Source organism: Falco peregrinus, chromosome 2, assembly GCF_023634155.1.
Source record: "Falco peregrinus isolate bFalPer1 chromosome 2, bFalPer1.pri, whole genome shotgun sequence".
NCBI lineage: Eukaryota > Metazoa > Chordata > Aves > Falconiformes > Falconidae > Falco > Falco peregrinus.
In genome coordinates, this window is record NC_073722.1 from 106,361,043 (window position 1) to 106,384,086 (window position 23,044).

Below are 23,044 nucleotides of genomic sequence, written 5' to 3' on the forward strand. Positions count from 1 at the left end.
TAGTCAGCTATCTCACTGCTCTCACTCCTGAGGCCATCTGGTTTTATGGAGCCTTCTCTGCACTTGGCATTGGCCTCCCTGGACTCAGCAGGAGCAGAAAAGCTGCTCAAATGTTTATTAAAAAAAAATTTATGTTCTTGGAAGACTCACTGAAATCTTAGATGCTTTTCTGTTTGGTCCTGTCTGACGATTTACCGTCTTCAAAACGCTTCTACAAGGGACTGGATGCCATCCACCCTAGCCCTGGGGGATTCTGGCAGAGGTTGTGCGTTGCCATTGTGATCGGCAGTTAGCAGAATTAGCAGAATTCTGGGCTCCAGGTCACAAAAGACCAGGCTCTGACCTCGTGCAGCACAGTGTGAATGCGATGTGCCTTCATCTCTGTTGAGATGTTGTGCATGACCAGAATGGGAAGGATCTGAGGACCATAGATATTGCATGACCTCCCACCACCTGACTGGAGATGTCACTGTCCTCTAAGACATGGGAGTTACAGCTCCCTTGGAGACCACTTGTCTCACCAGCTGTTGGAGGACACCCATGCTGTGGTCACAGGCTTGATGTCACCCTGCTCACACCAAAGTTGTGATAGCCGCTGTCAGCATGTGTCCCAGTTCCCTCTATCACATGGCCAGGCATGCAATCATCGCCCATCTGTATTCTGGTGACATGATACACCTGCTCACACATGGCTGTGGCATGCTTGCAAATGTGGGATTTGGGGAATTTTCAGGAACTCTCTCGGTTTTTAAGTCCGTCCTCCTGAGCTTGTCCTGTGTATAGCTCTCTAGTGATATAGCTCTCTAGTGAGCAAAGACCTCTATGATGACTTCACATGCTGTGGTAATGCTGCTACCAGGCTGAGCAAAAAAAATCTGGTACCTCATGTCATATCAGAGCTACATAACTCCAGGCTTGCTGAAGGTATAGCAGAGCCTGGTACACTTCTGTAGGGCTCAGGGCTTCCTGTCCTAAAACATTTTTTGTGGCTGTTAAACAGCTTGCTGCATTAAAACCCATGAATGAATGGGAAGTCAATCTTGCAAAGAAATAGGTTGCAGGATTTTTGGCACTCTGGGAATTGGGAGTAACATTGCTTTGTAAATTAGATCTATTAAATACTTAGTAATATCAAAATTTCATGTGGTACTTTTCTTCAAAGAAGTCTGAGGTGGCTCTGTTCATCAAGCAGTTTTCCTTTAGACTGACCTGGCCTTTCAGAATCTCCTGGGAGGTCATATTTGATCCCAAGTTAATTCCTAATGAGATTTCCTACTTCCCCAAGGCTTTCCACTGATATATATGAAAAGACAGACCAGACCAAGCCTTTTATCCAGACATTTCTCAGCTTTGAAGAAGTTTCTGCAATACCAAGCATTGCCAATTACATGTCTTTCTCTTAACAGGTCAGAACTGAGTAGTTCTGGTCCTTGGGAATCATGAGCCTGGATCTGAGCAAGATGGTTCATTCCTGCAGTGGGTGATCCACACTGTTGCATGTATTTTATTGAAGAAGAAGCTGGGGTGGTCCCACTGAGTTTTGGCTTTGTGCAACACTCAGAGGGTGGTGATTGCAGACCTCCAGCTGTAGCTAAGAGACGCTCCGCGGAATACCCAGGTAACAGCATGAAACTGTAACCTTGCAATCAGCACATCCTTATAATAAACGAGCCAATGACCCTCTGAATGTGAGCGCTTCTGGTGGGGCCAATGGCATTTGCTGGTTTTATCAGTTCATCCCAGAGTTGCTTAAGGCTGCCTTTAACTGCTGATCTTGTGCGGTACAGCACACAAATCACTAGCCCCTGTAAAACACAGCTACCGCGGGACGGAGCTCGAGGAGGTATTTAGCAATGCACAACAGATTCATGAAGCGGGCGGCCCAGATGCTGGACTGCTGGAGATTCAGTTGCAAAATCTCTCCAGACTGGAGGTGGGCTAGTGGAGAGAGAAACCCTCCCACCTGGAGCTTACCTCTTACATGGGGAGCCCACACATCTAACCCACCAAAGCCCCACAGCTGATGGAGCCCTCCTCTTGCAGCCACATCATTTCATAAGGTGCTTTTATTCCTCTGCATTCATCCGTCTTGTTTATTCCTGCCGTGGATTGATACAACAGGTCATACATTTGGAAGAGGCTGCCAAAGATAATATACATCCTGTCATAGTAACAAGATCATCAGAAGGAAAACTGAAGAGATAATAAACCAGCAGGAAAGCTGAAGAGTGAGAAACAAAAGAGGAACAGAGAAGAAGTGACAATGTTATCTTTGTTTAATGCTCCTCTGAGTCACCATTAGTTATTTAAGATATTCATCTGCTAGCTCCCAGCCCTGTCAAATTAAGAGATCCAAGGGGTGGGGTTTTTGGTTTTTTTTTCATTGCCAAACAAGTTGCTGTGGTCCGAAGGGAGAGGAGACTTCCATGAATGATGGATGCATTTTATTGCAGCTCACTTCAGAGGCTAGAAGGAAGCAGTTTGCCACCACACAGGGCTGCATGGTAACACATGGGCTTTCTTCTGGGTATGAATGTTCCTGTGGTGGTTGGTCCACAGAAGCCATAATGCGAGGAGAGTAAGGATAAGGAGGACATTATGGATAAGGAGGTCAGCAGCACCAGCCCATTCCCACAGCTGGAAACCAGATGCTATATGGACAAGGCATGAGGCTGGGAGCAGCGCAGGACAACTGTGCTTTGGAGAGAGGTTCTCAAATGGGGGAAAGTATCTCCAAATCAGTTGCTGCAGTTGTCCAAGGAGAATGAGTGTAGGTTCATTACAGGGCAACCACAGGCATCCAGGAGAGATGGTGCTGTGGGAACTGAGTGGGCAACCAAGATGTTTTCATAGCGTCAAACCCAACCCCTGGCCCCTCCAGACACCTGTACCAGGCGACACCTCTGAGTCATCATTTCTGCCATCTCACTTCTCCTTCACTCCCAAAGACAGATCCCCAAGTCAAGTGGAGAGACCCAGGAGCCATCTGTCCTGCTGCCAGGCGAGGCTGCTGTGTACGGGACCACGTGTGCACCCACATGTGCTTGTGTCTTTGGGGAAGCGCCTCTTCCCTCTGCCTTTTGCTCTTCTCAATTAACCCAGGATCCAAGAGAGTAGCAAGAACATTAATATAACATATGGGCTCAAAATAGTAAAGACAGCCTTTCCCCGAGGGCTTTGCAGAGAGAAAGGAGGCACCTGGCAGGGAGAAGTGGTGAAGAAGGAAGGAAAGAAAGGAAACGTGACTGGCTGCAGGCTGCCCAGCTTCCCTTGATTCATGTCTAGGGCAGGGGAGAGGGCAAAAAGGGTAATAGGGGTAAAATATATTAAAACAAAATAGAGGTAAAAAGGGGATGGAGAGCACAGGCTGGATGACTTGCCCCCTTGCAGTGGGGCAGCTCTGCAGAGCATGTTGGCCAGGGCCTGGAGCAGTATCTCCCTCCCAAGTTCCCCCAGGAAACCAGAGGCCTGCAAACTGTCGAGGCGTGGGATTAAATAAATTAATGATCTGAGGAAGGTGGATAGGAATTGTTGTCTTGCTGGTAAAAAAAAAAGACAACAAACCACAAGATCTAAGGATTTATGGCAGGGGTCAAAGGCTCACAGTCCCTTCTGGATCCAGGCTGAAATCTCCATGGGGTCCCTCATCCCTGAGTGGGTGCACATTTATTGCCAGCAGGAAGGAGCAGGACAAAAATTATCGCAACCAAATAATTAGCAGCACAGCAGCCAGAAGGGCTGCATAGACAGATAATGTTGCAAAACTGTTAAACAGCAGATTTTAGCATTGTCAGGGGTTTTCTACTGAATCTGAAAAGAGCAAGGGAAGATCTGAGGCATCGGATGGGGGAACTCTCCATATAGCTTAGTTGTCAGTGACTGATTCAGACCCCGTGTAACTCCTTTTGCACACTACGCCTGCTATATAATCTGCTGTATGAAACCATTTTGGCATAAACCAATTCCAGCAGAAGCTTGCCTACCCTCTTCTTCAAAACCTCTGATAATGGAGGCTAAAACCCATCCTGGTCCGCACAGCAGCCTGCGCCAGCATTGCTCTGAGCAGGTTTTCTTGTGCTAACTTGTGCAAATCCCCATGGACCCCAAGCACAAGACATGCCACCAAGTAACAGAGCCACCAAGTGGCACCTCTTTCCAGGGTGGAAGAAGAGATGGGAGAACTGAGCTGTCCCTCCTATGGAGAGGGTTTTATTGATGATGGGAGAGACCCTGTGACTTGTCCCTGGTGTGGGCTCGGTGCGGTGCCAGGCAGCTGTCCTTGCCCACTTGGTTGATGGGGTTAACGGGGTCTGCCTGCATGGATGCTGATATGCACCATGGCACCTGCACGCTGGAGCTGGCCCCAGCACCCCCAGCCCATTTCACACATGCTATCAAACATCTGCTCGGCCGTAATGACTCTCCGTCACTGCCGACCAGGGCCGTATTCGAGGCGGTGACCTCGGGCTGGAAAGCACCGGAGCCCATCGCCAATCTGCCGGACCAGCTGTCGGCCACGTTAGCAAGCCGCCATGGGCAGAGCAGGGCTGGCCAAAGCCTTCCTCCCACCGCACACGAGGCTCAAACCGAGGGCTGGCGCGCCGGGAGCAACGCGGGCTCTTGCGGCTGCAAACACCATCAATACGAGCTGACAGCTGCCAGGAGGGGCTTCGGGAAAGGTATTAGAGACCTCAGTGCTCTGGCCTGGCAAAGCCCCAGCCTCCTGTACGGTGAAAAGAACCAAACAAATATTGTGATGTCCTCTGCTTTTATTTTATGTGGTTATTTTATTTTGTGTGTTTATTTTCAAGGGGATTACCAATAAATTTAATTTCAATACGGTTAATCCCCATATATATTTACTGAGGACAATTAGCTGGCATTTATATTAAATATACACAATAGAGAGTTGAATATACAGTTTATATAGTATAATTAGATATATATACACATATAAATAGATGCATAACTCTGTCTGCAGTGTGAATTGGTGAGGAAGGACCAGGGTAATGTGCCGTGACAATATTTATCTCATGCCATATTTATACCCTGATAGCTGGAGAAGTACAGCGGGGCTCTACAGGAGCGGTTCTGGGAGGAGCCGCAAGCAGAGCGGGTGCTGTGAGGGAGACAGACAGATGGGTGCAGTGCCAGGGTGATTCCAAAGGAAACAAAAGGGGGTTTGGGACCTGGGGAGGAAGCAGCAAGGGAAGACTTGAGCAGAGTAGAGGACCCAGACCTGAGGGAAGGTGCTGCTAACCCAGGGCAGAGACTCAGGAGCTGTCCCAGAACAAAGGGCACACAGGTGGTTTGGGGGCTTTTCTCCACTTTGCTTACAGTATTTCTGTGCATTTTGCTGTAGTGGGTATATTCTAAAAGTCCTGCGTGTGAGCAGTGTAGCTGACACAATGTGGAAGAAACCTCCTGTTGCTAGGCTGGTGCCAGGGCATTGCTTTACCACAGCATCAACCCCATACAGTGAGCAAGAGAAGCCAGTTCCCTTCGGCACCAGGACAGGGCTGCCCAAGCCCCCGTCTGGGTCCAGGTGTGGGAGCAGATGTTGGAGGGAAAGTCGATCTCTGAAACGTGAAGGCTGCCAGTCTTCCTTGGCTTTTTCTCCAATATTTGTTCCTGGGGTGAAACTCTTCCTCGTTCCAGCTGGAGTCTCCCTGGTTGGGAGACAGTGGTGGGGAACTGGCTGGATGCTTTCCCATTCCAGCCTGGCAGCTGCGCTCTGCTTGGAGGATCCACCAGCCTTCCCAGAGCAGAGAGGGTGAGGGAGACCTGGCAGGCCATGGTCCTGCAGCACTTGGCTTCTCTGGAAGCACAGGACAGCAGCTGAGAAGGGCAGCTGGATTAGGGGACTGGGGAGATTTTCCTTTATTTCCCACATCTTAAGAAGTCCCATGGGAGCTGAAGTCAGCCGTCATCTCTAGACCTCATGCCACCGGGAACAGAAAGGACTTTGGAGGTGGTTGGAGACACAGATTTTTATACCCAGGAAAGTCTGATCCCTGTGGAAAATTTTATGCTCTTACCCTAGCATCAGGACCAGGTACAAGTGTTTGACCAACGTGCCTCTTCCAAAAAAGCCATCAGTTATCTGGATGTAGCAAAGCCTTGCACTTGCAAACTTGCAAAAGCACGTAAGATTTGATAAACATGCAAATTAGTAGTTTATCACGAACAGTAATAAAAACTAACACTGCCATTTTCCCTGTTCAACCTATCCAGCGGTCATTCCCACTCCTGGTGGAACTGAACGTCGGAGCAACGGGAGCTGTTCATGTGCATGCCTTCAATTCCGTCATCCCAAACGGCTGTGAGAACAAACAGCCTCCCTCTTTCTGCATCCAAAAGATGTGGACCGTCCTCAGGCAGACCATCCCAGAGCTCAGTGCATGGCTGAGTCAGTCCCAAGTCTAAACCCTTGTTTGCTTTAAAAAAAAGTCAATTTACTTCTTTGTACGCCTTCCACCTGTTTCTATTTGGCTGCCACCAGCCTGTTTTTTAATCACACACAGCTTTCACTCTGGATTTCACAGGCAGTGTTAAAATCCTGCCTGCAGCTAAATGTGGTGTGAAGCTGTGCTGCCTTTGGAAGACTCTCAAAGTCCTCAATGTCCCTTCTTAGCTATGGGCTTCTCCAGCCTTGGCCCAAAATCAAAGGACTGGCTGAACTCTGGGAGTATGTTGCCTCTCGCCTCCCCTCAGCTCTGTCCTGCTCCTCCAGGGCAAAGTAAGCCAGACAACGGCGTAATTAAACCTTCTCCTCACTTAAAGTACTGTTCAGGGAATTTGATTCCCAACCACTATTTATGGCTATTGATTTCTGCACTTCTTATTACCGTGGTAAGTGACCTGTAACCAGAGCGGCAACTGGCGGGTTTATCAATCTCTTTCAGATAATTAGTAACACAGGAAGTTGGAGAAGGAAATAAATGGTACAGTTGAGAAAAGTTTGCTTACCACCCAATGACGGCTACCAGAGACAGCAGAAGAGGCAATAAAGACCTGGAGGAGCTGGCCTTGGATGCTGCTTCTGGTGCTTGGTCAGGAGTTGGACAGTGGAGAGGACAATACCTGTCCTGGACTCTTGTCCCATCGGGGCCAGATGCCAACTCCTGCCTTAGGTGGTGCACCCACCCTCTGATGAAAAGCCCTGTGCATGGGGGCGCAGCCCAGGGATGGAAGGGTTAGATGAGTGGATCATGCACCAGCATCTGCATGACCATCAGTGGAGCCAAAATGCAATAAAGCCCTTTCAGACAGATCCCCATGCATTATTCCTTGGAGATGAAACCAGTCCCATCCCCCGTGGCCTGCCAAGGCAAGGGCTTCTTGATATGCTCAAAATCAGAGCCAAAGGGTTAATTATCTTTTTGGCCTCTTTCCTATTGAAATGTTGCCTGCAATTAACTCCTACCAGAGGAGCCAGACAAATCATGGCTCTTGTTCAGACCCCTGGAGGATCGACCTGCAGAGCAGGACTGGGTGCAGGGATTGCCTGGGATCAGCTGAAGGGCTGCCGATGAGTGAGTGCCCGGTGGTAGTTGCATTGATCTCACACTATTTGTCGTTAGATTGCTGTAAGCAAACTCGGCAATCTGAAGATAATTAAATGAACCAGTCCTGCCAGAATAAACCCAGAGCTTTTATTTGCAAGATGGGAGCAGCAGGTTATCTGCAGGTGTGTTTAAAGCCCTTGTGATGCTCCTGCACTTTTCTGCACTGGGCATTGCCCCTAATCATTAGAGCTGGGGACAAAGGGATTTTAAGGGGGCAGAGGGTGGCTGGAAACTGGGAGTTAAAAATGAGAATTAAGCCCCCCCAGTCTCCTCAAGGCTGGGACAGGGCCTTACCCCCAAATAATCACTTTGCTGCTCCTAGCTGACCTTTTCCCCATGCAAACAGCTTTTCAGTGGAAGGCTAATTCATTCTCACAGCTAAAAATGATCATTGCAGTGAGAAAGTGTTCTGGGCGTGAATCCTTTTTGCAGCAAATAGCAGCATTAACAGGTTCATTTTCTCCCAGCAATGCTATCAAAATCTCTTTAAGCTGTTTCCAGAGCATACCACAGATGCACTAAACCAAGCCTGCAAAATGGGTGGGAGATGTGATTGTAGTCAGACCTCCCGCCTCAGCCTCCAAGACCCAACTCAACCCTTGCCAAGCAACATCCATGCCTGACGGCTCTAAGAGTCTGTGTTCCCTCCTGAGGTGCCCCAGGAGCATGTCCTAGAGATGGCTCCACTTCTAAGAAAATGCACAGGAAATTTCTGCTTTTTCACAGATGGACATGCAGAACTGCTGGAGAATGGAGTCATATCTTCCTGCCCCATCTGGCTTCAGTTTCTGGGATTTCTGGACATCATTGTTTGTCTGCATTCAGTTGCCACCTACTGCTAATTTGTGTGACTTGTCCCACGTGCCCCCAGGCAGACCAGCCTTTGCCTGCTCTTTCTAAACCCTATGCCCAACTGCGGTATCTCCAAGCACTGGGTGGAGGCCAGGTGTAAGCCTTTATCTCCTGCAGTTTTCCCAGAAACTGAAGGAATAAGTAGTTAAAGCCCTGAAATCATCAGGTGGATCATTGCAAAAACTGGGAAAAGAAACATGAGCTGTTGATCCTCTGCTTTATCCATCAAGCAAAGCACGGCTCTCTGCCGCAGTTACAGGTACGGGTGCTGTAATGCAGGCTTGCAGGTGTAGTGCTCCAGCTCAGGTACGTACCTAGGAGCCCTGTTATAGACTTGATTTGGGGCAAATTCCAGCTGCTTGTTAGACAACTTTTCCAAAGGCGGCATTTTCCCAGGGACTGGGTGACACTTGTGCAATGCCAAGGTCTAACCCCAGCTCTTGATGATCACAGAAAGGTTTGGGTTGGAAGGGATCTTTACAGGCCATCCAGTCCAACCCCCCTGCAGCGAGCAGGGACATCTTCAGCTAGATCAGGCTGCTCAGAGCCCCATCCAGCCTGGCCTTGAATGTTTCCAGGGATGGGGCATCGTCCACCTCTCTGGGCAACCTGTGCCAGTGTTTCACCACCCTCATTGTAAAAAAAATTCTTTCTTAATCTAGTCTGAATCTACCCTCTTTTAGTTTAAAACCATTACCCCTTGTAATGGCATATTACATTACATTACAGGATGGTATATTAGAGGTTTCTTGCGGCGCTGGAAGAAGCGTGGAGATGCAGGTCTGATGCAGTCAGGTTTTGAAGCAAGAGGGAAGGCAGGACTGAGCAGCATTTCACTCAAAGCAGACGCAGCCACGAGGCTGTGGATTCACAAAGCCCAGGGATGTGCTGAATGCAGCAGCTGGCTCTGAGCAAACGCTATCCAAAGGTCATCAGCGATGCTCCCTTTGCAAAAAAGCCCACACACCTTCCCCATGACAACCTGTTACATGCTCCAAAGGAAAACAAAATTGCTCTTTTTATTATTATTTACATTAAGACTGAATTGCCTTTCGCATTCGGCAAAGCTGCTGCTTCTGCCTTGTAAATCCAAATCATGACTTTTTGGGGCGATGTGAGTCAATCCCTCTGAGGGCTGAACTGATCATTTTTATTGACCCTGTGGTGCTCTGCCAGTGTATGCTGCGGAGAGCCGGTTGAGTTTCCTTGGCAGTGCTGGGCAGGAATGGGGAAAATGGGAAAATGGAAACGGGGATAATGGAAACACTGGGACCAGATAACACTCCTCGTGCTCCAATTCCCTATCACAGTGATGCAAACCTGGAGTAACATGGCAGGGAAGCAGAAGCTGCAGTTTGGTGACCATGGGGAAAAAGAGTAAAAGAAGGTGGAGATCCCATCTCTGGAAAGGGATAACACTCAGAAGATCTTCCAGGGAGCCCTGGAAATGATCATGTTTTGCCATGGCTATGCTTTCCTTCATCCATCTCATCCCTTCTACACTTCTTAGGACCTGGCTCCTTTGTCCTGCTTCCCTCTGAAAGGCAAATAAAATGTCCCCAGGCTGGTCTTGCTAAGCTCTCTGTTCACTTGATAAACTGCTCAGCCTCTTTGCTTCCTCAGAAGCAGCTGAGATATCGGTGCCCAGCAAGGTCCCAGCAGGACTGCATGCCAGCCCCATGGCCAGAAATGTGTGAGCCGCCAGCTGGGGCAGGCACACCAGGTTGATCAAGGTGGGTGCCAAGAGCCCTGCGAGTCCCCGGGATGCAGCAGCGGGCAGGGAGAGAGCTGGAACTCCCAGGACATTGAGGATAACTCAAAATGGCCACAGAAAGGCAGGATCTGAGCCAGAATTACGGCACAAAGACTTTGAAGAGGCATTTAATAGAGATGTCACTCTATTAAGTTCACCTGACCGGAAAAGCAGCTCCCAGGCAGAGAACAGGAGCTCAAGCACCAACCTTGTGCTGCTTCGTGGCCAGTGCCCGAACCCATATGGTGCTGAATATGTCCCCTAGGGCTGAGGGGACATTTAATTGCCCCTGATCTTAGGGGACCATGCCAAGGAAGGGGGTAAACTAGAGACCCAGCTCTTATTCCTGGATCTGTCACACACCTCCTCAACTACCTTGGACAAACTGCTCACGCTCCCTTAGCAGCAAAATAGCATTAACATTACTGTCCTACTTTGCAGTGATGTTTTGAAGACAAATTTGTGTTTCCCTGGGGAGAGGGACTAGAGTAAAACCTGTTCACCAACCAAAACAGGATTTAGCCACCTGGTTTGTAAATGGCATGCTAAGGAGCCTGAAACTGCTGTCCCCTGGGAGAAGCTTGCGGTTTTTGCCTCCTTTTTTTCCCATGGAGGAAAAATTATCCAGATTAATTCACGGATGTAAAATCAAAAGATCTTTGGTAACCTCTTCGACTATTAAAGTAAAATAACGATAATAATGAGCACTGCAGTTTCACTCATCTCAGAAGATAAAAAAAAAAAAAAAAGTCAGGCCAATTTCGTTTTGCTTGCCAGCAGATAAGAGCCTGACCCAGATTGGCAGGGCTCAGCTTCCTCCACAGCTTTGATTTTCGTGGGGGAGGCTTAGTTCTGGCTGTCAGACCCCAAACCCTGAGGTTGGAAACCACAAGCTGAGCTGCCAGTCAATTGCACGTCCTGGTGGGCTGGTGGGGTGGAAAGGGTGGAGGACTTTCGGTGAGGTTTTCGATGGGGAGCACCACACTTTGCTCTCCTGCTTTTGATGCAGCTGAATTTTTCTGCTAATCTGCCCATCAGGCTCACAATGAGAGCTGCTGGTTTCTGAACACACAATCTGGCAATTTATTCAGGTGACTAAATAAAAGGAAGGGGGAAAAAAAATCCTGCTCCAAGTTGTGAGCGCTGAGCCCTTGGGAATCACAGCCCAAAGTATAGAGAAATAGCAAATAAATGCTGTGGAGAGGACGACGTTTGTGCTGTCCCTCCTGCAGACATAATGCCTTTATATTAATTATATTTAGAAGTAATTTCTGCGAAGCCTTATAGTTTAGTATTATAAAAAGTTTCTTTTGTCACTTTTTTCCCCTTTTTTTTTTTTGCACCACTGTGAAATGGCAAGTTAGATGGAATAGGCTAAGATAATGCGATCTGATTGAATAATGAATAAAGATTAATGAATTTTTGCTAACGTAAATGATTGCATGGTAATTGCTTTAATAATATAAAATTATTTTCTGCTACAAACTATGATTAATGATACCAACCGAGCATTTGAATTGTGTGCCTTGTTTTTTGTAAGTTCAGTGATTAAATAACTAATACAATAGTTTACTCTTAATTTTTCTATAGGCAGCGATCATTGGCTAATTGATTTGGACACAAAGGTTGAGTGAACCTACGATTTTATGTATCAAAACTCTTAGTCACTTCTTGACTCCTCACCAACAAAATTAGAAGGAGCAATAGCTTCTTTTCCACATCATGAACTTGTTCATTAGTTGTATTTTAAAGGTAGTGAGTTGTTGGTGCAATGTGTAATGGTCCGCGCAGAGCCCAGGACCACATGCTGGGAGCAGAGTGGGGATCTGATATTAGGGCGAGATGGAGAGAGACTGAGCAGTGTTCTGCCTCAAAGCCTGAGGGCCAAGGAGGGAAAGAAGAAAAAGAGATTCCACCACCCCACCACCCCATTTTCAGGGGGAGACACCTCCATTTTGTAGATGTTTCATGCTTATGAGACCTTCTGGGGCCAGGGGACCTCCCCAGTTTGCACCCTACTTTTGGCAACCATTCTGACACCTCTGAACTATTTGTCTCTTTGGCGACAGAGATGAATAAGCCATGGCCTGCCCCCCCTTTGCAGGATGTTAATGAAGCGTTTAATCATTTGGTGTTTCTTTTGCTTTGGCTTCTTTTTATTTTAGTTTGCAGGAATCAGAGAAACACTCGAGCGTGGAAAAAGGAGGCTATTGAACGTCTGTATCTGTTATTTGCCCCCATGATGGGGAATTAATTGCCTTTTGATTAATGAGCCCTTCAGAGCTTTGCCTGAGCTAGGACTGAAGGAAAGCAGGAGAGAGAAGGGGGGAGAAAATCAGCTGCTCTGCTCTAACCTTGGTGTTTTCTGGGATGCTAAGAAGGGGTTAAAGAGCCAAAAGCCAGTGGTGCTGTGGGGTGGTGTCGATGGTGGGAAAGCAGGGGGGGAAATCGTAGTCTTGGCATGTCAGAGGGGAGAGAGAGAGAAATTCAAGCAGCAGTTTAATTTTATGAGTGCTTTCACGCCCCTTGAATGGAGAAGGGGAGAATTATTTAATTAAAAATATATTTACTTTTAATGCAACCATCAATATTTCCATCCATGCTGATTGTTAAGAGGGTTTGTGTGTTTGCATGTTTAAACACTTCTAGGCTTTACCTCTCACTTACTCCTTCTCCATCAGCAGCCGCTCGTGCACACTCGCACTGATCCCTGTGCACACTCACCCATGCCCCCGTGCACACTCATCTAACCCCCCTGCACACTCATCCGGCCCCCATGCACACTCATCTGACCCCCTTGCCTTCCCAGGTTTGGGGCTTGGCAGCTTTCGGTGATTCCCCAAAAGGGGAACATTAGCTGTCTCCCACCCTCCAGACCTAGCTCTGACAGCTCTGGATTTCAGGCCCCCCATGTCCTTCCCATGTGCACAGCCTTTCTTTTGGAGGTACCAACCAACACCGGGGCCCCCACCGCACCCCAAACTCCGGCCCCGCTGTGCCCATGGGCTGGTTGCGATGTCTGCAGCAGGAGGGGGCTGTGGGGCTGGCTGGGTGCCAAGGGAAGGCGCTTCAGGTGCAGAGGCTGGGCGAGCAGGTAGGCACGAGCATCCCCTGAACACAGGAGCTGGGAGCTGCCTCTGCTGCTGTTTCCTAGATAATTTAGTCAATTGAAAATGGCAGGATTCAGGGATTTTGGCAACAACATGCGAAGAGTTCTACAGTAAAGCTCCAGCAGCCCTTCTGATTTGTATTCCTTCCCAGTGTCAAAACGCTTCCCAGTTACCCATTTGCCTTTCTTGTTCCTACACTACACGGATGGATTTAAAGGATTTCTTCACAATAGCCTTTAAATCTCCTTGCCGGGTGCTGCTGAATGGCGGCACAGTTTGATGCAGCTCTGCCGTCTGGGTACTCCCCGCATTGCTTTGCAGCTGACCACACGAGGATGGCGGCTTTGTGTGAAATACGGCTGGAGGAAGGTGTGTTTGGGAAACAAGAAGTTTGGCTTTTAAGGGAAACAAATAGCCTTTGTCAGTTTGACCTTGAAGCTCAGCCACCACACCACTAGAAATGGCAGTGCTTGCTCAGTTATCATCTTTCTCTCTCTCCAAAGTAGCTCTGGTCTCCCAAGACTGGCAGCAACATTCCTTATTTCTAAGGCTTGGACTGTATTGATTTGATTGATTGATTTTATTGTTTATTTGTTGGTTTTGTAATATTTGCGAGGCCACCAGGAACAAGCCCTACTTTCCGCAAGGCTGAGTAGGTTGGTCTGACCATTTTCAGCCCAGTCTTTCCTTTTTCATGGTTGTGGCAACCTGGGATGAGGCTCTGGGTGGAATTCCAAGCTATGGCACGGGGCCCTGCAGCACCCATGCAGGCGATGCCAGCAGGCTTTGAGCTCCCATCCCCACTGGTGCTGCAAAACCAAAGGCAAAGCAGCAGCTCTGCCTCTTTTTATTTATGCAGCTCACAGCTTCATTTCCGCTCTCATATTTCAAGTGGAAAATTTGGTGAAAACAAAAAATTAGCAGGACATTCTTAGTAGAGTAGAAACAAGCAGTACAATCTATTAGCAACAGCCTTTTTTGTGCATGCACAGTTATTGCTTGGCGTATGTTTACAGCAGAGTTGCTAAAGGATAGAGCCGTCACTGAGATCTGAAAGACTGTGAATCTTCCTTCTCCTGGCAGGTTTCTGGGCGCAGCCTGTCAGAGTGGCCCCATCACTCCATGTCTCCCTGAAGGAGAAGGCTGCTCTGGAGCCCGTATCCTCCATTGAGACACAAATGCAATTTGCTGATTTTTCTGAAAATGCTGTTGAAAGGATATTAATCCCTGGCTCCACATGAAAGATCAAAAGAGCCAGGGAGGCAGTGTCAGGCACGGAATGGAAATCATGTTCTGCAGAAAGAAGAAAGAGAATTGGAAACTTCCTGGCGGAAATACCCGTGTATTTAAACCAAACCCAGTGGCAGCCAAAGTTGCCTTTGCTGGACCCAAACCACTGAACAGAAACGAGGACAGAAAGCCCCAGAGGGCTTCTGTATTTCACTCCCCTGTCTGGAGAAGGCTCATTCTGAGCCATTTCTAAGACAACGCTGCAGTCAACCCTTTGCCTTTTATTGCCACAGTCTGTTCCACTTCTCATCAAATACAGCCCTGGATCTTTATCTGCCAAGCTGCTGCCCAGCCCATTGTAGCCCATCTGGTGTTTGTGTGAGCGACTCAACATCGAGCTGTGTGCTGGTCCTCCCTGAATTTCATCAGCTTTATAGGATATCTCAGGCCCTTTCTCCAGTTTCCCATCACTGGGTCTCAAGTCTGGTCTGAATTTGGTTTTGTGTCCTCCAAAGTGCTGGTAGCCTTTCCTGGGGTGAGCCCTCTGCAGATCTAATAAACATCTCCCCTCTTCCATCATCCAGGAGGTTAATTGAAATATCGAATTGTACCAGATCAAGAGAGGCCCCTGTTAGGTGCATCCCTCTTTTCTGACAGGGAACCATTGATAATCTCTCTCTAGGTACAGCCAAATTGCAATACAGAGCAGTTTCCCAGTGTGCTGATGAGAATGTCATGGGAGACAGCTTGAAAAGTCTTGCTGAAGTAAAGACAGATGACATCTCCTGCATCTTTGCCCAGAACCAGCCCTGCCACCCTGTCACTGGAGGAAATTAGATTGGTTTGACCCAATTTGGTCTTTACAAATTCACGTTGGCTGTTATTCATTTTCCTGTGCTCCTCCAGGTGCTCGCGCAGACTTTGTTTGCTCTCAGTATGCTTCTGAAAATTTGAGGTAAACTCATTTGCCTCCCTCCCCTTTCAAAAAGGCAGGTGTTGCAGCTGCCCTTTTCTACATTTTTGCATCATCATCTTCTCAAATATCACTGTGTTGGCTCCAAAATTGCATTCAGTGGTTCTTGATGTGCCCAGGGATGGAGCTAGCACAGCACAGCCGATTCAAAAACGCCTGCCTTAGCTAAGTAAGCTCAAAACTTTTCTGTCCCTTCCGAGCCTGATATCTTACTCCTCAGTGTTAATTGTGTCAGACACCAACTCACAGTTGATCTGTTTAGTAAAGACTGAACTGAAAGAGGCTTTAGCCTTCTCAGCATTGTCTGTTGATAGCTTTCCCTTTTCAGCCACTCTGACATTTTCAAATAGGATTTTAATTTTTTTTTAAATTCAAAGTGACTTTTTCTGCTGTTTTAAAATGTAAATCAATTTCTTTAAAAAAATAGAATCATTTTAATAACAAGGCTGCAAAGGTTGAAAAATAATGCTTTGAAATAGCTGAAGCAAAACGTTTCTTGCCACTAGAGATCAATTCTCTTTGGAATAATTATTGATGGTGGGGCCAGAAATTGGTTTTTTTTGTCCCTATTTAAGAAAGGTAAAAGACTCAACCCCCAGATTGTCATCATTTTGTTTTTCAGTAATCAGAAACACCATGCTCGCCCTGCCACGTGTTGGCTCAACCAGAGCATTCAGTATTGCTGCAGCTATTTCCCTGTAAGATTCCTCTGGGCCAGAAAACTCTGGATTCTCACGCAACTCCATCTGTATCAATAGCAATTGGTGCCACCAGCCTGAATCCACAACAGGGAAAATTGGACGAGTATTGAGCAGAAATGCGTCTTGTCCCACGCACAGCATCTGAAAGCTAGTTTTAAATGCAAATAGGATGGGGAAGACTATGGAAATTCGATAGCAAGTGTTCTTTAAGTTTCTTTCCATACAGCACGGATCATTAGGCAGAGCTTTAGCTGCCCAGAGACCTCTGGCATGAAACAGAAATATGAAATCAGATCTTTCAGCTTCACTCAAGTCGAAGCCAGTGCCATCCTGGGTGACGCTGTGTGAACTTACTCACCTGTTTCAGCTCCGTCTTGGAAAAGGGTGGTATTTTTTATCCCCTGATCTCATCAGAATATCATTCCAGGAGCCCATCCCTCTGGTTAAAACCTTCTCCTGACTTCCAGTGTGAATTGATTTGTGGCCTAGCTCCTCTTATGCAAACATTGTCCTTTAACTTAAGTAGCTCTTCTTTCCTTGTGTCTGGGTGATGGATTGAGCAAGATCGTGTTTGCCATTTCAGCTGTCTCCCACAACAGCTGCTGCTTCAAGTGAGAGAAGAATGGCGGTTATCTGTACAAACAGCTTTCTCTAAAAAGTGATTGTTTCCAAAAAGCAGTGATCAACTTTCTAAGATCAACACTTAAGCACTTTTAGTTTTTCATTAGAGAAATGAGTCGGGGGGTTCAAGTGCAAAGAAAATGACAACTTTTCTTCAAAAGTCAAAGTTTCCATTTTTTCCCCTTTAGCTTTGGCTGACAAGCCACCTGAACTAGAAAAAAAGAGTTGTTTCATAGGAGAAATCTCCAGGCTGTGCAGCCTACCTGGGATGGAAACCTGAGACTCAGGGTCCTGAGGCCAATTCCTGCATCTACTACTGGTTGGCAAGGGATGACTTTGAGCAAGTCCTTTGCTCCCTGCCTACGTTTCCCCACCTGTAACGCAGGAAAAGGGAATTCACCCAGTTCAGGGAAAAGGGGCTAAAAGAGATTGTGGGGTTGTTTGAACAGCCATCAGAAAGCAGAGAGGTGGGAATGCCAGCCACGAGAAATCCTGCGCAGAGGAGAGGGACAGAGATGGAGCAGAAAAGCCCCAGCGCTGTTTGGGGCAGGAGAGGGCGCAGGGACCATGGAACAGGGAACGTGGCTGTCCAGTCCCGTAACTGGCCACCGTTTTGCTGGACTCCAATTTCACTGCAGTGGTTGTTGGGGCAGGTGAATGTGGAGCGTTGCACTGGCAGACACAACGGTGAAGGCTGATGTTCACGAGTGGCTGCTGCTGTTCTCCCAATAGCTCTGCTTTATGTGCGGAAAGGGCACAGCACCGTTTCAAAGGTGACCCGTGCCCCACTGTTATGTCGTGCCAGGGAGGGGGAAAAGCAGGGGAAGGATGTGCTTCGCCTCAATAACTGTGGCACAGCCGTTTCCCAAGAGCATCCAGAGAGCAAAGTCTGTTGTGGAGGGTACTTAAATCACTAATTAAAGCTGTTACCCTCTGGATGACACTAGTACGGCCTCTTCTGAGCCTGCTGGGAGGCTAGGGAGGGGTGGAAGAGATAGATCATCATCTTGTTTTTCTGTCTCACGCCTTTCCCTTCGCTTTTTTCTGTCATCCGTGCTGCCTGGGATTCACTCCTTTATCCTTACACATCTTGCCTAACTCCCATGGTTTAAAATTAATATAATATTGATCGGAAGGGTTTGGAGGGATTGCAGGTCATTTGCATTCTCCCGTCCCTCTTCATTTCTTCGCCCAAGCCCATCCGGGTGAAGTTTGGCAGCTGGAGGGAAGGTCTGGTTGCTATAGCTACCAGCACTGCCTTCCTCCTGGCGAGGAGGAGGAGACCACAGGCCTTCAGAGCAAAGCTGTTTCGCACAAACTTCTGCCTTTGAAACTCAGCCAGGGGCTCTGGATCACCCTTGGGGCACCCTTCTCCTCAGTCCTCCCCTCCAGCAGCAACACGATGCCAGCGAGGAGGAACCACCACCTGCTCCCCACAGGCCAGGAGAACCTGGCTGCAAAGCTGGGGATGGGCAGCATCTCCAAAAAAATCCTGTTTGTCCCACCTCAGACCAGGCACCTAATTCAGAAGCCATTTCTGTCCTCCTGGAGAACATATTTACCATGCTGGGGAAGGGTGTGGGGGGTAGTTCATAGGTACCTAGAGCCCTTCGGGACCCCGTACCTTCCTGGGGCTGGCAGGTAAGATCTGGCTTTCTGGCGTGGCCAGGGATGCCGGGGGGGGGGTGGGGTGGGGTGGGGGTGTGTGCGGGTTGTGCAACCTCTCAGATGGCATTCAACACTCAAAATGTGGGGACTGATCCCTTTTTTTTTTTTTTTTTTGGCTTTTCCTGTTGCATCCCGCAAGTCAGTACAAAGGACTGAGCATTGCACTAACCCCCCCCGCACCCCAAAACCTGGGGCTTCATCTCCCTTTAGGCTGTGGCGGGTATGGGGCCCATGAGGAGGAACAGACCAAATAGGTCTTGTATAACACGGACTCCCTTTGTTTCCAGGTTACTCTGGGTTGTCTGTAATTACGTCTAGGGATGCATGCCATGATAATTGTTGATTATTTGCAGCTCCTGTGGGACTGCTTCCTTGTGAAAGAAAGGCAAAGAGCCTGCACGTAGCATAGACGAGAAATTCAGATCAGCAGTATCTCTGGAACAAGCTCAAGAACTGAATAAATACGTGAATAAATTAAATAAATAAAAGGTGTGGGGGAATGAGTGAGATGGCCTTGCCGTGTCAAGATAACTGTACCTTGTCCCCCTGCTCTGCAAACTCTGTTGAGCAGATTTATTAGTTTTAATTAACAGGAGGGGGTGGGGGGGGTGGGGGGGAAGGAGCTGGGAATACATCCAAATTCCAACTCACAAAATCACTGCTCCTTCCTCAAGATTGAGAGAGAAAGATGGTGAATGACCAGAATAATAATCAGGAAAGAGATCTGGGTGCCAAGAAAGCCATTTCTCCGCCCAGCCCAGCCTTTGTGCTGGCTCCTAGGATGAGGAGGAACTTGTTCACAGCTGAATGGGAAGTCCTGGTAGGGTCAGAGTTTAGGGCTGGAGCCTGTGTAAGGTTTGGAGTGGGGCAGATGAAAGCTTCTATCAAAACTTCTCCTTCAGTAGAAAACTGGAGCTGGGTTTAAGCTTACGTCTGCGTGTGAAGTACTGTTTTTCATTGAAAATGTGATTTATTTTTTCCATGATAAGTCCTCCTCCCCAAGAATGAGTGGCTTGGGGTCAGCCAGTTGCTGGTCTACCCTCAGTGGGCAGGGTAGTACCCTGGCAGTGATGCCATGCATGTGCACCCCTTCTCTGGACCAGGCTCCTTTGTGAAGTGCCAGCATCTAGGGCATGACAAGGGGAGACCTTAGTGAAGTAGTGACATTGTGGCATTTCAGAACACCGATATTTCCCTTTTTCCATTCTCCAGCCCTGGTTTGCAGGCAAACCCAAGAGCTTGGGAAGGCTTGGGAGACTGTGGTGGAGGCACAGCCTGGCTGAGGGCTCCATATTCCTGCTGGAGGCACTGCACGTGGCCAGCTCTCCAGGGACCGACCGATGTACCCACGGGGAGGATCTGGGTGCACAACATCCTGCTCTCTTGCAGAAATTAGTGTTGCTGGCAGCTCCTCTGCCCCTTGCCACCACATCCTCAAGACATCGTGGCCAGCCCCCATCACAGGGACATGTCCCCATGCTGCCCTGGGCACTGGGGGATGTGATTTTTCTGCCAAAACAGAACACCCATAGGGTGCGCTCATAGATGCTAGTAGAAGGGTGTTTAACTGGGGTGTTGCTTAGTTCCAGTAGCAGAAAAGAGTTAGAAAAATAATAAAAAGTCCACTTTCAGTCCAGAAAACATTGACAATTCAAACCATCCAAAAGAAAACGGTGCTTTCTTTTATTTATTAGGGTTTTTTTTTCCTGTTGGCATCAAGTTGACATTTCCTGCCAAGGATTTGATGGGGATGAAATACATTTTCTCCCTGTCAAAATGGTCTGTAAGGGAGCCCTGGTCTGTAAGCCTCTCCCTCCCTCCTGCACAGTGCAGCACAGTGCAGCACAGGGTAGAGCCCCCTGAGCAACTGCTCGCTCCAGGACCAGCAAGAGTGCAGCCTCATTAGCACAGCATGTCTATCAGCTCATTAGCCTTGATGAGTAACTAAAAGCTAACCTACCCTTGGTCTTCTGCAGATAGTGTTGTTTCATTGCATAGTAGGTCCTGATTCAGGGAACTTGCCTCTTGCCTGGTGTAGAAATTACCTTTACAGCCTCTGCATCGTCATCTTGTTCCTCTGGCAGGGCTGAACCCCTTCATGTGTCCCTGTAAGGTCCTGAGATCTGCAGGAACTGGAAGACAGCTGCAAAGCATAGACTGGGAAGGAAAACGGGATTTGGTTTTTCTCCCATGTTGAAGTTGTTCCCTTTCAAGTTTTCTTTCAGCCCATTAGGAGCCATTTCAGAAGAAAAGCTGGAAAGAATGGACTTGGATCTGGCTGCCAGCATGTCCAGGGTTCAGAAGTACTTGGACCACAGATTGTGCCTTGGTCCCATCTCTGCCCTTTACAAATGTTCATTAAAGGAGTTTCACAAGAAAACACAGCATCGCTCTCCAGGAAACAGCAGCTAGAACATTTTATCTTTGACTTCCACAACTTCAACAAGTCCCTTGGGGAAGAGCACAAGCAAGTTTTATTAAAAATAAAAAACCCTCATGGACAGGACTAACACTTTGTCTTCCGGATTTAACAGGAGCTGCTGCAGATAGCAAAGACACTTCAGAAAGACTCTCGGGGCAGAGAGGGACATAAATAAACAGTCCCAGTAACAGCTGGAGCGAACCAGCACAGTGATGAATGCGCAGGGGCCCTAAGGCCACAGCCAGGTTTGATCCATCTTGTGACCAAAATGCTGGGAACGGCAAGAGTTCCTGGGGAAAACACAGCCTGACGTAGCACCACTGTGAAAACCAGTCCCGCAGAGCTGCGTTTTGGCCCTGGGATGAAGATAGATCACTTGATTTAACCTCATTTCATTCAGTTTTTGAAGCTGCCTTGGCAGAGGACACACGTGGCAAGCTACCATGGGAAAAGTTGTCCCAGGGGTGACCCTACAGACCTGGCTGGCAGAGCACTTTAGATGGGGCAGGAGAAAAGGGGTGCTTCTCCTTAGAGTACACCCAAGTGCATTGGTTGACTTGCAGGCCAGAAAGGTGCAAACTCCAACTGATGGTCACTCGTCAGCTGGGAAATTTTAAGGGCTTTTGTGCACTTGAGATTCTTTTGTGTGGAGTAAGAGTCAAACGCCTGCTACCTATCACCTTTTCTTCAGTTAGAAAACCAAATAAAACTGAATCTGGACTGCGATTTTTGAGAGGTTTGTCACAAACCAATTATGTCCAAGATCTCATCCCATCTGTGCTTGAAATCTGCCCAGGTATGCCAGAGTTTGAGGGTTGAAAGGTGGCAAATAGAGAAGGTGTGATTTTACAGTCTCATTTCCCCAGGGAAGCAGTCCAACAGGGGTCACTGGAAGAGGTCAAATCTTAGGTGTGATGGCCTATGTTCATATTACTTCATCAGAGGCCCATTTCAAACATTTCCATAGATGTTGCTGGCAGAAAATGGGTCTTTTTTTAAAAACTGAACTATGTTGGTTTTTTCCCACTTGAGAAATGTTGACACTGTGTTAAAAAAAAACAACAAAACCACACAAAAAAAAACCCCAAAAAACCCAAATACAGGCCAACAACAAATGTTGAACAAATAGAGACATTTTCACTTTGGAATGAAAAATCAAAATAGATCTGTTGAAAACAGAAATAATTTAATACCAACAGCACCGCTTGCAACTTACGCTCACATCGATTGCTAATTACACAGCCAGACCGCTGGCAAAATGCTTGACAGGTAGCTTTGGACCAAACCTCAAACGAGCAGCTAAACCACGTTGCTCCTTCCACGTGTGGCGTCTAGGTCTGTTTCATTGCTGCATGAAATGGTTGCTGTGGTGCCTTCAGGAATATGCCAGATTTTCCGGACACCAAATTTACCCTTCATTTCAGAGCAGTGATTTATTGACCGCATTAGAGGACAATCTTCAGAGTCAAGGAGCTTCCAGCGCTGAACCTGATGTTCATGTTGCTTGACTCCATTGTCTGGCTCTGAAAGTCACGGTGGCCCCACAGCAGTGCTGTGACAGTGACCGGAGAGGATGCATGTGCTTGTGGGTGTTACTGTATCTGTCACGATACATACTGGCTTAGGAGGAGCAAGACTCCTGCTTCCAGGTTTGGAGTCAGCCCGACCTGGCCAGCTCAGTGCCATGAGGCTCTTCCCCTCCATTTTTTCCGTGTTGGTGCATTTTGGCAAGCGGAGTTCTGGGGGGAGCAGGCGAAGGATGGAAATCCCCACTTCTCTGAGAGCGCTGGTGCGGCAGGGTCTCACCGGCTTCAAAGCCTCAGTACTGGGAAGGTACCCAGTGCACTGAGTGAGTGGGGAGAGAGCTGAATTGTTTACACATAAACATCCTGGCATGAAGCCACCTCCACAACGGAAAGGGGGAAAAAAAATCAAAAGAGAAAGAACATGAAAAATTAATAGGGTTTTAGACTATTAAATTTTCCAGGGCTTGTTGGATTGTGGCTTTCAATCCTCAATCAATCACATTTCAATTGGACTGATTAATTTTCCAAAATACTTCTTTGGCTGGCTAGGACGTGCGCCCCACTCCAGTCCCTGGTGAGCAAAGCCAAGCCCTGGGCTGGCGGTGGGGTGCCCGTGCCGG

General features: G+C 47.9%; 1 long non-coding RNA gene across 3 annotated transcripts in view; it reads left to right on the forward strand.

Moving 5' to 3' along the window:
• The window catches only part of LOC114012984 (uncharacterized), a 132,150-nt gene extending 110,168 nt beyond the window's left edge, over positions 1-21,982 (forward strand). For 2 of the 3 annotated variants that reach the window (XR_008745744.1, XR_008745745.1), the window contains one exon: positions 1,407-7,273. This is a non-coding gene — a long non-coding RNA (uncharacterized LOC114012984). Of the gene's footprint in view, positions 1-1,406; positions 10,154-20,560 lie in introns of those variants that run through there. The other variant, XR_008745746.1, reaches the window with a different exon arrangement.
• The last annotated feature ends 1,062 nt before the right edge of the window (positions 21,983-23,044 follow it).